Source organism: Drosophila bipectinata, chromosome 4, assembly GCF_030179905.1.
Source record: "Drosophila bipectinata strain 14024-0381.07 chromosome 4, DbipHiC1v2, whole genome shotgun sequence".
NCBI classification, from domain to species: domain Eukaryota; kingdom Metazoa; phylum Arthropoda; class Insecta; order Diptera; family Drosophilidae; genus Drosophila; species Drosophila bipectinata.
Genome location: NC_091740.1, coordinates 16,406,199 through 16,418,730, shown reverse-complemented (window position 1 = coordinate 16,418,730; position 12,532 = coordinate 16,406,199). Strand labels below are relative to the sequence as shown.

General features: G+C 36.3%; 1 protein-coding gene across 4 annotated transcripts in view; it reads right to left on the bottom strand.

Annotated features, from left to right (window-relative positions):
* Positions 1-12,532, bottom strand: part of Actbeta (inhibin subunit beta) — a 204,898-nt gene that overhangs the window by 144,270 nt on the left and 48,096 nt on the right. For 2 of the 4 annotated variants that reach the window (XM_043213468.2, XM_070282366.1), the window contains exon 1: positions 3,088-3,256. The exons of 1 other annotated variant lie outside the window; for it this stretch is intronic. The gene's annotated coding sequence lies outside the window, so the exon portion shown is untranslated. Of the gene's footprint in view, positions 1-2,742; positions 3,043-3,087; positions 3,257-12,532 lie in introns of those variants that run through there. One more of the 4 variants, XM_070282365.1, reaches the window with a different exon arrangement.

The window sequence follows — 12,532 nt, the reverse complement described above, 5'->3', positions numbered from 1 at the left end:
TCTTTTGTTCGAATTACAATGGTCTTTACTCTATCATCTCTTTTTCTCCCCTTCAAATTTAAAATCAAGTATTTTAAATTTCCTTACCAATTCCTCCTAGCTTAATAAATAACAAGTTACTAATAAACCGTTTCTCGAGCGCCTCTCGGTTGTCTGGGCCTCCAAGCTTTATGATGAATGCAGGAATGCTACTTAAAAAAAAATTCAAACTTACAACCGATGCTTCTTATTTTGCCATAGGAGCGGTTTTTCAACGGGACGGTAATCCCATTACCTTTACATCACGTATCCTTACCAAAACTAAAGGAAACTATGCATCCAATAATAAAGAAGTGTTTGCCAAAGTATGAGCTGTAGAGAACCTTCGCACTAATCTTCGCACATCAATCCCTAACTTACGCTCTTAGTAATAAGAATCGCAATGTAAAACATAAGAGATGGAAAGAATATGCCTAAAAATTCGAACGTGTTAGCAGATGCAGTGTCAAGAAATGCACAAAGATATTTTAGAGAAGCTTCAATAAATATTTTTAAAAAAGAACTTTTTAAAGAATTACCATTCCCCAAGGATCATAGGATCATAGTTACAAAGATAAACTATTATATACAGATTATGACCTAATGAAAATGCTAAAAGAAAGGCTAGATCACAGAATATTAAATAGACTTTTGGAACCAGCCTCTTTCAAATCCCATATACGGTATAGAATGGGCAAAAAACTCACCCGTCACAAATTAAGTAAAATTGAAAAAAAAAATTACAAAAGAAAATATAATGTTTATGAATGTTGAAAAACTACTAGATTTTGCAAAAATTAAAAAGTCCTCAATAGGCACGCTCTATATGGTAAACATACCGTTGTAAGGAAATGAACTTTGTTAATCAATGAAGATAAACCCATTAAAAAAAAATTAAAATATAAATGTAATAAAATACGAATAATTATGATATGTAACAACAAAATGTAATATATGCAATATGCAACGCCCAAAAATTAAATTTGTAGAAGAACTACAACTATTCTAGAACTATTTGTTTTAGTATTTGTACTATTTGTATTTGTACTATTTGTGTTTTAGTAGAGATAACAATATAGATCTAAGTAAAGATACTTGTGTAACGGTACACCTTTTTTTAACACTCTTTGTCATCATGTTCCAGACCACGAAGACCATGCAAAGAGACGAAAATAAAGTAGACTTATATGGAAGCTACCTCATCCAATAGGAAAATTCCATCATAAGAATTGGCGACGATGAACACGAAGCAAGATATGTTATTTTATCACTCTTTCAAATGTTGGCTTAAAAGAAACTGTTTGGTCAGTGTGGTTTTTCAATGACAATCCGCTTAAAAATAACAGTTGAATTAAACTGCAAGGGTATATCAACATCGGCTCCGCCCGAAGTTAGCTTTTCTTTCTTGTTACCAAATACCATTTCCGATCGTCCAGTTTGATGGCAGCTATAAGATACAGTCGGCCGATCGATATAAAATTTAGTAGGTCGGATCAACTGACCTAAAATAGAATCTGTATCTTTCAAAAATAACACTCATCCAAAATATGAACTCTCTAACTCAAAAAACCACAAAGTTACAGCATTTCCGATCAATCACGACCGATCTCGGCCGTTTCGACTTATATACTGCGTGGAAAGGAAAGAATGGTGTGTGCAAGTTTCAAGTCGAAAGCTTTAAAACTGAAAGACTAGTTTCCGTATAAACAGACAGGCGGACAGACAGAGAGAGGGACAGACGGAAATTCTTATATCAACTCAGGAGGTGATCCTGATCAAGAATATATATACTTTATAGGGTCAGAGATGTTTCCTTCCCTGCGGTGTACACTTTTCACAAAAATAAATAATACCCTCTGCAAGGGTATAATGATTGTATCCTGCAAGGATAACATTTTGTATTCTAAGAAATTGGTTTTATAATGAAATTCTCATAAGATCTTAGCTCTTAACTGCAAGGGTATATCAACTTCCGCTCCGCTCGATGTTAGCTTTTTTGTCCCTATATCCAAAAGCAATCCAACAACAAAGGACGAACGAAAAACTAGGACACGCCTACTTTTCAAATTTTTTTTTTTGTGAAACAACTTTTTGTACATTAATAAACTTTCTATTTGGTAAGTTTCTCAATTTAAAAAAAAAAAAAACCATTTTATTTGTTTTTATCACATATTTAATTATTTTAATTAATTAGTGCTACAACATTTATGGCGTAATTGAAGAGGTATGTAGTAAATTTTATTTTGCAGATCCCACCGAAATACTAGCCTCCGGATAATAAATAAAAAATAAAAATTTACAATAATTTTTATGAATTATAAACTGTTATGATGAGTAATTTTCCGGGCGTACATTTTCATTCAAGAAAAGGGCAGGAATTTCATGAAGGAAAATAGCGGAAATTTTTTGTTTGAATCCTAGTTTGAATTCCCGACTTCTTCCAGATCGTTTCATGCTCGTTTTCGAAAATTCCCTGAAAAAAATACGAGCCCATTTGTAATAACCTCTATAAGAAATGCCGCGAAATGGCATTTATTAGAACTCCCGGGACTTTCACGACTACCGAGGAATGGGACCCCTTAACTTCAGGCCACTCTGGGCCGTATAGTACTGAAGTCTTTGCTTACGCACCTTTTCCGGCCAAAAACTATTTCATGAAAATTGTGGACCATATTTTGTGTTTGTGAGTGTCAAACGTGGAAATAACTTGTTCAAATCACTCACCCGAAATAAAACAAAATTAAAAGCAGCCTTGTAAACAAATTTTTTCGTATGAAACCTAATTTTTTAAAAGTGGTGAGTGAGTCCAGCAGAGTCTATCTATGGTAAAGATAATTTAATTTTTTTTCAAATGATTGAAGTTTATAATATTAGTAGTTAATTTAATTGTCGTTCTTTGGAACTTATATGCGTATTTTTTTTTCTGGCTTTACCAACCAATGAGCAATGCAATTTTAGTTGGGGATGAAAATATCAATACCAGACAGACCAGACACGACGACGCCAAGTGACAAACGCGCCAGCTGAACAAAGAAATGTTAAAACTAATAGATAATTTTATTTTTTTACCTTATCATGCTTTGCAATTTTTTACATAGTAATAAATTATCTTATTTTTATTAGGTTTATATTAAGAATTAGCTTTATTTTGCACATATTTATATTTTTTTAAAATTTAATTTCAGCAAGGGTTCGGTGACGCTTACAGCTATGAACAGACTAATCGGTAAACTGTTTGAAATTTCGGAAAATCAATTTCATGTTTTGTTGAAAGTTTTCCCCCAACATGGCTGTTACTGGTAAAAGACTGTTACTGTTAAAGAATATTTTTGCGTTTTCCAACAAAACGCAGGGAAAAGCTCTCCGAGGGTCATTTTTCAACCCTCTGCGTTTTGTTTTGGAAAATGCAAAAATATTCGTGAACAGTACTGTTATTAACAGTAAACAAATTGAAACTGTTGAAATTTTCAACCACCAATTCTCAAAAAAATTAATATGCATATAAAAAATTAAAGTTTGAATTTAAAATTGAAAAGCTTTTTCAAGCTTTGTGCTTTGTAAAGGTTAATTTTAATTTCAATAAAGCTTATAAAATCAATGTTTAACGTTTAAAATTTAGGCCATGGATAGAAAAGAGATACATTTATATACATATATACATACATAGCATGTAATATGTATGCATTTATTCTTTCTTTTGCACGCAGTATATACATATGTAAGTCGAAACAGCCGATCTTGGCCGACTATATCCCATATCTGCCACATAACTGATTGATCGAAAATGTAACTATACTTTAGTGTTTTAAGAGATAAAACTTAACTTTAGTGTTTTAAGAGATAGAAAGTTGGAACTTTGTGCAGATTTTTGGTGTTGATCCGAACTAAACCAACAAAAGATCCGAACATATAACTGAACGATTGGAAATGGTAGTTGATAAAAATACCAACTTTGGTATTTTTTAATATAGAAGCTTAGGACTTTTTTTAAAATGTTGTATTGTAATAAATTGGTTTAATTATGATATTTGGCCAACTACATAAGTGCGATATATATCCGGTTTGAACTGCAAGGGTAAATCAACTTCGGCTCCGCCCGAACTTAGCTTTCTTTTTTTGTTAAACATAACTTTTCAAGCTGACCAAAATTATATTTGTTTTCAAATAGAAGAAATAGAGAGTTGATATTTCTAAGTGGGTCATAAATTTATTTATAAATTTAGGAAACCGAAATACAAGCTAATAAAATTTGCTTATAATAATGAAAAAGATACCATGAAGAAATTATTATTAATTATTAAGAAATTATTATTATATTAGGTATACAAGTAGAAAACCGCCATTTTTGACTAGGTGGTGCCATCTTCACAATAAAAGATGGCATTATAAATGTAGAGAAAGGCATCCGTTGACTTCATTTAAGTATTAGACACTATTTATTCTTCGATGAATATAGTTTTTGATACAGTTTAGTTTTCTTAGTTTAACATTTTCAATATACTGAGATACACGCGACCTTCCTCTGCTCAGCAGAGCTGGGATACTATCGATATATCGAATTTTTTCTTTTCTGAACCATCATCGATAGTTTTTTGACACTATCGATGGTGCTGGGCATTTTTCACATCACTGAAATTTCAATAAAACACGAGGTTTGGTTGCGGAAATGTGCCCAAATTTGATAGGTAGTTTTGGTAGTGCCCAAATTTGTATGTGTTCTCGCAACCTTGACTGAGTCAGAACGTATGTTCAACAAGGCTGGACTCGTTATGAATAACCGCAGAGCTTCGCTTAAGGCGAATAATTTGGACATTTTGTTATTTTTGCGGAAAAATTCCTGGATAAAAGAATTTTTTTTTTTTTTTTAATTTTATATCAAAAATGACCTGAATTTTGTATCTCTCATGAAAATCTCTTCATCTCTGTTGAAGCTACCTTATTATTTATCTTATTGATAAGATAGAATAATTTTGATCTTTATTTTCTCTTTTTTATTATGTATATAGCTTAAAAATCAAAAACCCTATGTATGGGAAAAAATGAAGTAAATATGACTATACTATCGAAACTATCGAAGTAAATATGACTATACTATCGAAACTATCGAATGGCGCGACCATCGATAGTATCCCAGCTCTACTCTGCTGATGCTCAATCTCTACTCGTTCTCATTTTTTCATGCTTTTCAACACTAAAGAAAAGTGTGACGGAACTTAACAACTTATCGATTATAAAATAGGACTGCCAATCCTACATAAATTACATTATAAATTATAAAAAAGGCCAGCCACATTTGCCAATATTTGCCAAATGTCGCATAGATAAGTTTGCTAATAATATTTACAATTGTTAAATACATTTTTTACTTTTCACATATTTGTATATGTGAAATTGTATATACATATGTGAATTGTATAATTGAATAAAGAATTTATACAATTGTCGAAAAAAAACGAAAGTTTAGACTTAATCTTTTCCGTAGGACATTTTGGTTTTTATACATTTTTTTCAAACAGAGAGCATTAATATATTTTAAATACTATTATAATAAATACTTAAATATTTAAAATACTGGTTTATATTCAAGGAACTCAAGGAAATACAATAAGAAAAATTTTAAAAAATAAGTTTGAGGTTTCGACATTAATGAAACAAAAAAAAAAACAAGAAAGGAAAGCTTACTTCGGGCGGAGCCGAAGTTGATATACCCTTGCAGTTAAAACCGGATATATATCGCAAACATCGGATATAGTTGACCGATCCTTATGATTACATCATAATAAAACCAATTAACTAAAATAAAAAATCTAAAAAAATGTCCCAAGCTTCTATCTTCAAAAACACAAAAGTTTATATTTCTACCAAATACCATTTCCGATCGTTCAGTTATATGGCAGCTATAGGATATAGTCGGCCGATCCTAATCGGCTTTCTATCTTCAAAAACACCAAAGTTGTACCATTTCCGATCAATCAGTTATATGGCAGCTATAGGATATGGTCGGCCGATCCGGGCCGTTCCGACTTATATACTGCGTGCAAAGAAAAGAAGGGTGTGTGCAAAGTTTCAAGACGATAGCTTCAAAACTGAGAGACTAGTTCGCGTAGAAACAGACAGACAGACGGACAGACAGACGGACAGACGGACATGCTCATATCAACTCAAGAGGTGATCCTGATCAAGAATATATATACTTTATAGGGTCGGAGATGTCTCCTTCACTGCGTTGCACACTTTTGGACAAAATTATAATACCCTCTGCAAGGGTATAAAAAGATAAAGTTTGTTTATTTACAATAGGGACATGGGACGTATGGAATGCTTTTCCTCCGGAAATGGTACAACGGTATACCCAAAGTATGCCTAATCGCATAGAAGAGTTGGTAAAGTCCAAGGGGATGTGGACTCATTATTAAAAAATCATTAATAAAAAAATTTGTTAAAAAAAATAAGTAGAGTGCAAATCTATAACATCTGACTTCTCTTACAGTTTTGCGTGTCATTTTCTTTAACTGATATCAAGTGGCTTCCGTTTTACTAAATAGTTGTAAATGAAATAAATGAATAGTAGTAAATAGAAACCTTTAAAACAAGACAAAGATCTTCAAAATAATATTGGAAGCCTCTCTTTCTCTTATCTTCCTCTCTTCACTTCCCTCTCTTTCTCTGAAGCGAACGGTCGTGTTTTTTTAGTGCGCACTGCGTTTATGATAAATATTGGTAAACCGGTGTTTACTCATTTGTGAATGGAGTCGAATTAATAATTTGAATAATTTCAATTCCAAGCATAGCTCAGCTCTGCTTCTTCCCCGTCTTATCTCTATTTCTGCATTTTTCTTTTCCACTCTCCAAAGCTCCCGCTTCGGCTTCCTATTTGGCACAGTGGTTCAACGTATAGTGTTTTTTAACTTTTTATATATTAATTTTGTTTTATTTATTAAAAAAATGGAATTTAAAATTGTCTGCGCTATAAAGTCTTGTAACAAGACAATTTCCACATCCCAGCCTACCATCCATTGCTGGCTATGTGAAAACGTAGTACACGCCAAGTGTGCCGGGTTCACTGCCTTAGTTTCGGATGCCATTTCCCGTAGGTCTGGTATACACTATTGTTGTGAAAATTGTCGTGCTGTTCAAGGCGAAATGAGGTCGTTCATGAGACAGATCAAAATGGATTAAAAGAGTTGATCACTGGTTTTCGTAAAGTCAATGACCAACTCCGTGCGCTTGACACTCAATTTAGCAGCCTTCAGCTACTAACGGAGTCTCCTTAGCATAAGAAATCCGCTGTTTGTGAGCCGTCAATAACGCAGCCGCTCATATCTTTGGCCACCCCAAGGGCTAGAACTGAGATCAATTCACCGTCCGAATTTTTCAAGGAAAATGAGCAATTGTCTAAGCAAATGTCCCCTGTGGGACATGTAAATGAAACCCCTGTAAATGAAACCCCCGTCAGGGTCACCCAAAAGGGTATTCCAAAGTCCGGACCACCGGCACCAACTGGTGCTTCAGTTCTCGTACCTGCGACACCAAAACCCTTACAGGTGATTCCTCCATCGAAACATATATTTGTTTCTCGGCTTGCCCCTGATACTTCACAGATTGATATCTCGGCTTATATCAAAGCCAAAACAAAAGCCGATATAAAGGTGGAGGACATAACTAAATTTAAATATAATTATAAACGGCGCACGTCTTCTTTCAAGATTGGTGTGCCCGCGCTGATGTTCAAGACGATTTGTTCTTCCAGTTTTTGGCCAGAGAATCTTTTCGTCCAAGAACATCAGCCTAGTTCCGTAAAGAAAAAAGTTATAAAACCAGTGGGAGTGAGACTTCCCAATATCGGAACCACTGACAAACCTTCCACATCTTCTTTCTCGATTAACCTAAAAAACTAGTATCGTCACTAACACTTACTTATCAAAAACTAGGGGGCTCCGTAGCAAACTCCCTAAACTATATTCTGATAGTTCTTCCTTTGCATCCCATATTATAGGCTTTACAGAAACTTGGTTAAAGCCGGAGATCTTAAGCTCCAAAGTTTTTCCAAGTCGCAGAGGCGGTGAGTGTGTTAGGTTAGGTCAGGATCGAGCGTGCCTGATATAAATTTTTTTGAATCTCCAGATCGGAGGGCCTGGTGCAAGGCGTGCAGGCCTTTGGTCGGGCTGGAGTCGGGCGGGGTTCCCAGCGGATCAGTCCATGGCTTAAATTGGGATGGTTCGCGGCGCAAGACCGCCCACGAGGCGTGGCCGCGAGGAATCGGCGAGAGGCCTAGAGTTCCGTCTAGACAGCCTGGTTAGAGCAGTCGTCGGAGAGGCGAGAGCTGAAAAGACTATCTGGTGGCCTCCTGGTGCCCCGTAGGAACGTGTGGAGTTGGCGAGCGGAGGGTTCCGTTCTAAATAAAGGCATCTATTGGCTGGCTTAGTAAACATTTTGTTTTGTGAACGGGTTGGCGAAAGCTTTTCCGGAATATTATTCCTTTCCAGGCTCGAGCAAGTGGAAGCGCTTCAATCAGCTCGTCGCGGATGGAAGGGGTGAGTAAATCCTAGTAATTTTATACGAAGCCAATTGAAGCGACACGGATTAGTCCGGTCATTAAACTACCGTGTCGTCCGATTCCCGGCCGAAGGAGGTCCACCAAGTGAACGATTGCCCTCACCTTGAGACCGTGGACGAGCCTTTACAGCAAAAAACCGATCAATAAAAAAAATAAAAGCGTCGCCAAAACTGGATTTTGTAATGGTAGCCCGTGTATAAAGTCGACAGAACCTATTGAAAAGAATTCCCCAGATACGTCGCGTTTCTGCATGCGCTAGCCTTTGTAAGGAGCAGTGTAAATAAGCGTGGGATGTAAATTTCATTTGAAGCTCAGAAAAAAATAAAAATAAGTATGTGAAGTAACATGCGATAATTTTCTAATTTAAGGTAGCTTTAAGAGCTATTCCATTAGAATTTGGCGCACACGCACCACTTTTTTAAGTCCTCATTTTTATTTGTTAATCATAGAAACTTATTAGTTAATATACTAGTATAAGTCAACAGAGAAAATTGAATTGTTAGCAAAAGAAGGGAAGTAGGGATGGAGTTTTAATAGACATTTAAGTAACACTTTAATTTAATAAACTTGAATTTTATAATAAAGTAAAAAGAAAAATAATTCGCCTCGCTTGATTCGCCACCGCCTTGCCGGTGCCCTCCCCCACCTTTTGCGGTCTCGGGGACCATGATGTGTCCAAATAAGATCTGTTTGGCTTTCGCAATTTGTAAGGTTGTGCACGCATTCTATCATCGATATAATTTATGATCTTCGAGGCAAGCATCAGGGAGAGAGAGACGGTCCTTACCAGATCCACCCATTAGCCGACGAGATCTGGCCGGCAACCGTGCAACCCCTTTTCTCATCCGATGGTCCAGGGATGCCACCTCCTAAGGTTAACTGTTCGTTACAAGGGTGTGTAGATTCATGGCTTTGGTCGATAGCTTTAAAACTGAGACCCTAGTTTGCGAAGTTTGCGTTACAAAATAATAGTTGGATTTATTTAACGGAGTTACTCTGACGAATATCAGAAACATACCAAGCTCTCGATCTTCTTCTGACTTTGACTTCGAACTCAGAGCCTGACATCCACGGGCAAACACAAAAATAGACAGAACAAACCAGCATCAGGTTATGACTGGTTAGGGGGATCGAGAAAATAAAAATCTTTCATTTAAGGGAAAATTTTCTCTTTTTAAGATTTTATAAGAAAAAATTATTTTATTTTTTTTAACTTTTTTAACTTTTTTTTTTTGTTATAACTTTTTTTTAACCTCCTTTGGTTTTAACCCTCTACCTCCATTCTGGGATTCGGATCAGATTTCCAAAGTCCATCAGATCGAAGGTGATGGTCATCCGGGAGATTCATGCGCATCCTGATCACAAAGTGGAGTTTCTCTACCGTCCGGAACTACCAGGCGTCCACCTCTGCCATGTCGAGCTCCGCATACGAAAGATGGCTAAAGGTCCTCTCGGCAAGGTCCTCTTTAAATTTAAAAAATTCTTCTTCGCCTCCGAAATGGACGTGTTTGAACAGCTGAGCGCCTCTCAAAGTGGTTAGAGATGGATTCCCTTTTCAGGGAATGCATGGAACATTTATGAAGAGGAGCGGAGCGGGGGTCGACGGCGGTGGTCTGAGCGGCGCTATAAGAGAAAAGCCGATTCCCAGTGCTTGGCGGCTAATGCATTTGCATAAAGTAATAAGGTTAGAATTCGCCTTTTTTGGGGTAGGTGGAGTTCACTTTCCGTTTTTTCCTTATCCAAAAACTTTGATCGTTTGATCTGAACGTATGATATAACAATTGAAAGGTATTGAAAATCAGATCATTTTTGTTAAAAAATGTTCCAAAAGTCTATCAATTTAGAGAAATTGGCGTAAGTAAAAGGATTTTTGTTCACTAAATTTAAGCTAGAGAGGACAATGGAGTCTCCTAAAAAAAAAATACCTGAAAATCTTAAACAACATTCTTATTTTGAATATGCGTCGATTGACACTTTAATCAGCCCGATCTGAATCCGTTCAAAAGTTATATAAGAACCTGAATTTTTCTTCTTCACACCTGTTTTAATTTTTGTTTTGTTGTTTGTTTATTTTGTTTACTTTGTTTGTTAAAATTTGTTTACTTTGTCCATCTGTTTGTGGGTTTGTCTGTTTGTTTCCCTAACAGAACATTTTGGAAAAATTGAAATGTTTATTAAATATTTTCAAACATATTTTTTCTGATATGTTTCTATTTTTTATAATAGACTTCAACAATTTAAAGAAAAGCCTAAATTCACAAATAATCAAAAACGTATAACGTATAGGATCAGTCCATGGCTTAAATTGGGATGGTTCGCGGCGCAAGACCGCCCACGAGGCGTGGCCGCGAGGAATCGGCGAGAGGCCTAGAGTTCCGTCTAGACAGCCTGGTTAGAGCAGTCGTCGGAGAGGCGAGAGCTGAAAAGACTATCTGGTGGCCTCCTGGTGCCCCGTAGGAACGTGTGGAGTTGGCGAGCGGAGGGTTCCGTTCTAAATAAAGGCATCTATTGGCTGGCTTAGTAAACATTTTGTTTTGTGAACGGGTTGGCGAAAGCTTTTCCGGAATATTATTCCTTTCCAGGCTCGAGCAAGTGGAAGCGCTTCAATCAGCTCGTCGCGGATGGAAGGGGTGAGTAAATCCTAGTAATTTTATACGAAGCCAATTGAAGCGACACGGATTAGTCCGGTCATTAAACTACCGTGTCGTCCGATTCCCGGCCGAAGGAGGTCCACCAAGTGAACGATTGCCCTCACCTTGAGACCTTGGACGAGCCTTTACAGCAAAAAACCGATCAATAAAAAAAATAAAAGCGTCGCCAAACCTGGATTTTGTAATGGTAGCCCGTGTATAAAGTCGACAGAACCTATTGAAAAGAATTGCCCAGATACGTCGCGTTTCTGCATGCGCTAACCTTTGTAAGGAGCAGTGTAAATAAGCGTGGGATGTAAATTTCATTTGAAGCTCAGAAAAAAATAAAAATAAGTATGTGAAGTAACATGCGATAATTTTCTAATTTAAGGTAGCTTTAAGAGCTATTCCATTAGAATTTGGCGCACACGCACCACTGTTTTAAGTCCTCATTTTTATTTGTTAATCATAGAAACTTATTAGTTAATATACTAGTATAAGTCAACAGAGAAAATTGAATTGTTAGCAAAAGAAGGGAAGTAGGGATGGAGTTTTAATAGACATTTAAGTAACACTTTAATTTAATAAACTTGAATTTTATAATAAAGTAAAAAGAAAAATAATTCGCCTCGCTTGATTCGCCACCGCCTTGCCGGTGCCCTCCCCCACCTTTTGCGGTCTCGGGGACCATGATGTGTCCAAATAAGATCTGTTTGGCTTTCGCAATTTGTAAGGTTGTGCACGCATTCTATCATCGATATAATTTATGATCTTCGAGGCAAGCATCAGGGAGAGAGAGACGGTCCTTACCAGATCCACCCATTAGCCGACGAGATCTGGCCGGCAACCGTGCAACCCCTTTTCTCATCCGATGGTCCAGGGATGCCACCTCCTAAGGTTAACTGTTCGTTACAAGGGTGTGTAGATTCATGGCTTTGGTCGATAGCTTTAAAACTGAGACCCTAGTTTGCGAAGTTTGCGTTACAAAATAATAGTTGGATTTATTTAACGGAGTTACTCTGACGAATATCAGAAACATACCAAGCTCTCGATCTTCTTCAGACTTTGACTTCGAACTCAGAGCCTGACATCCACGGGCAAACACAAAAATAGACAGAACAAACCAGCATCAGGTTATGACTGGTTAGGGGGATCGAGAAAATAAAAATCTTTCATTTAAGGGAAAATTTTCTCTTTTTAAGATTTTATAAGAAAAAATTATTTTATTTTTTTTAACTTTTTTAACTTTTTTTTTTGTTATAACTTTTTTTTAACCTCCTTTGGTTTTAACCCTCTACCTCCATTCTGGGATTCGGATCAGATTTCC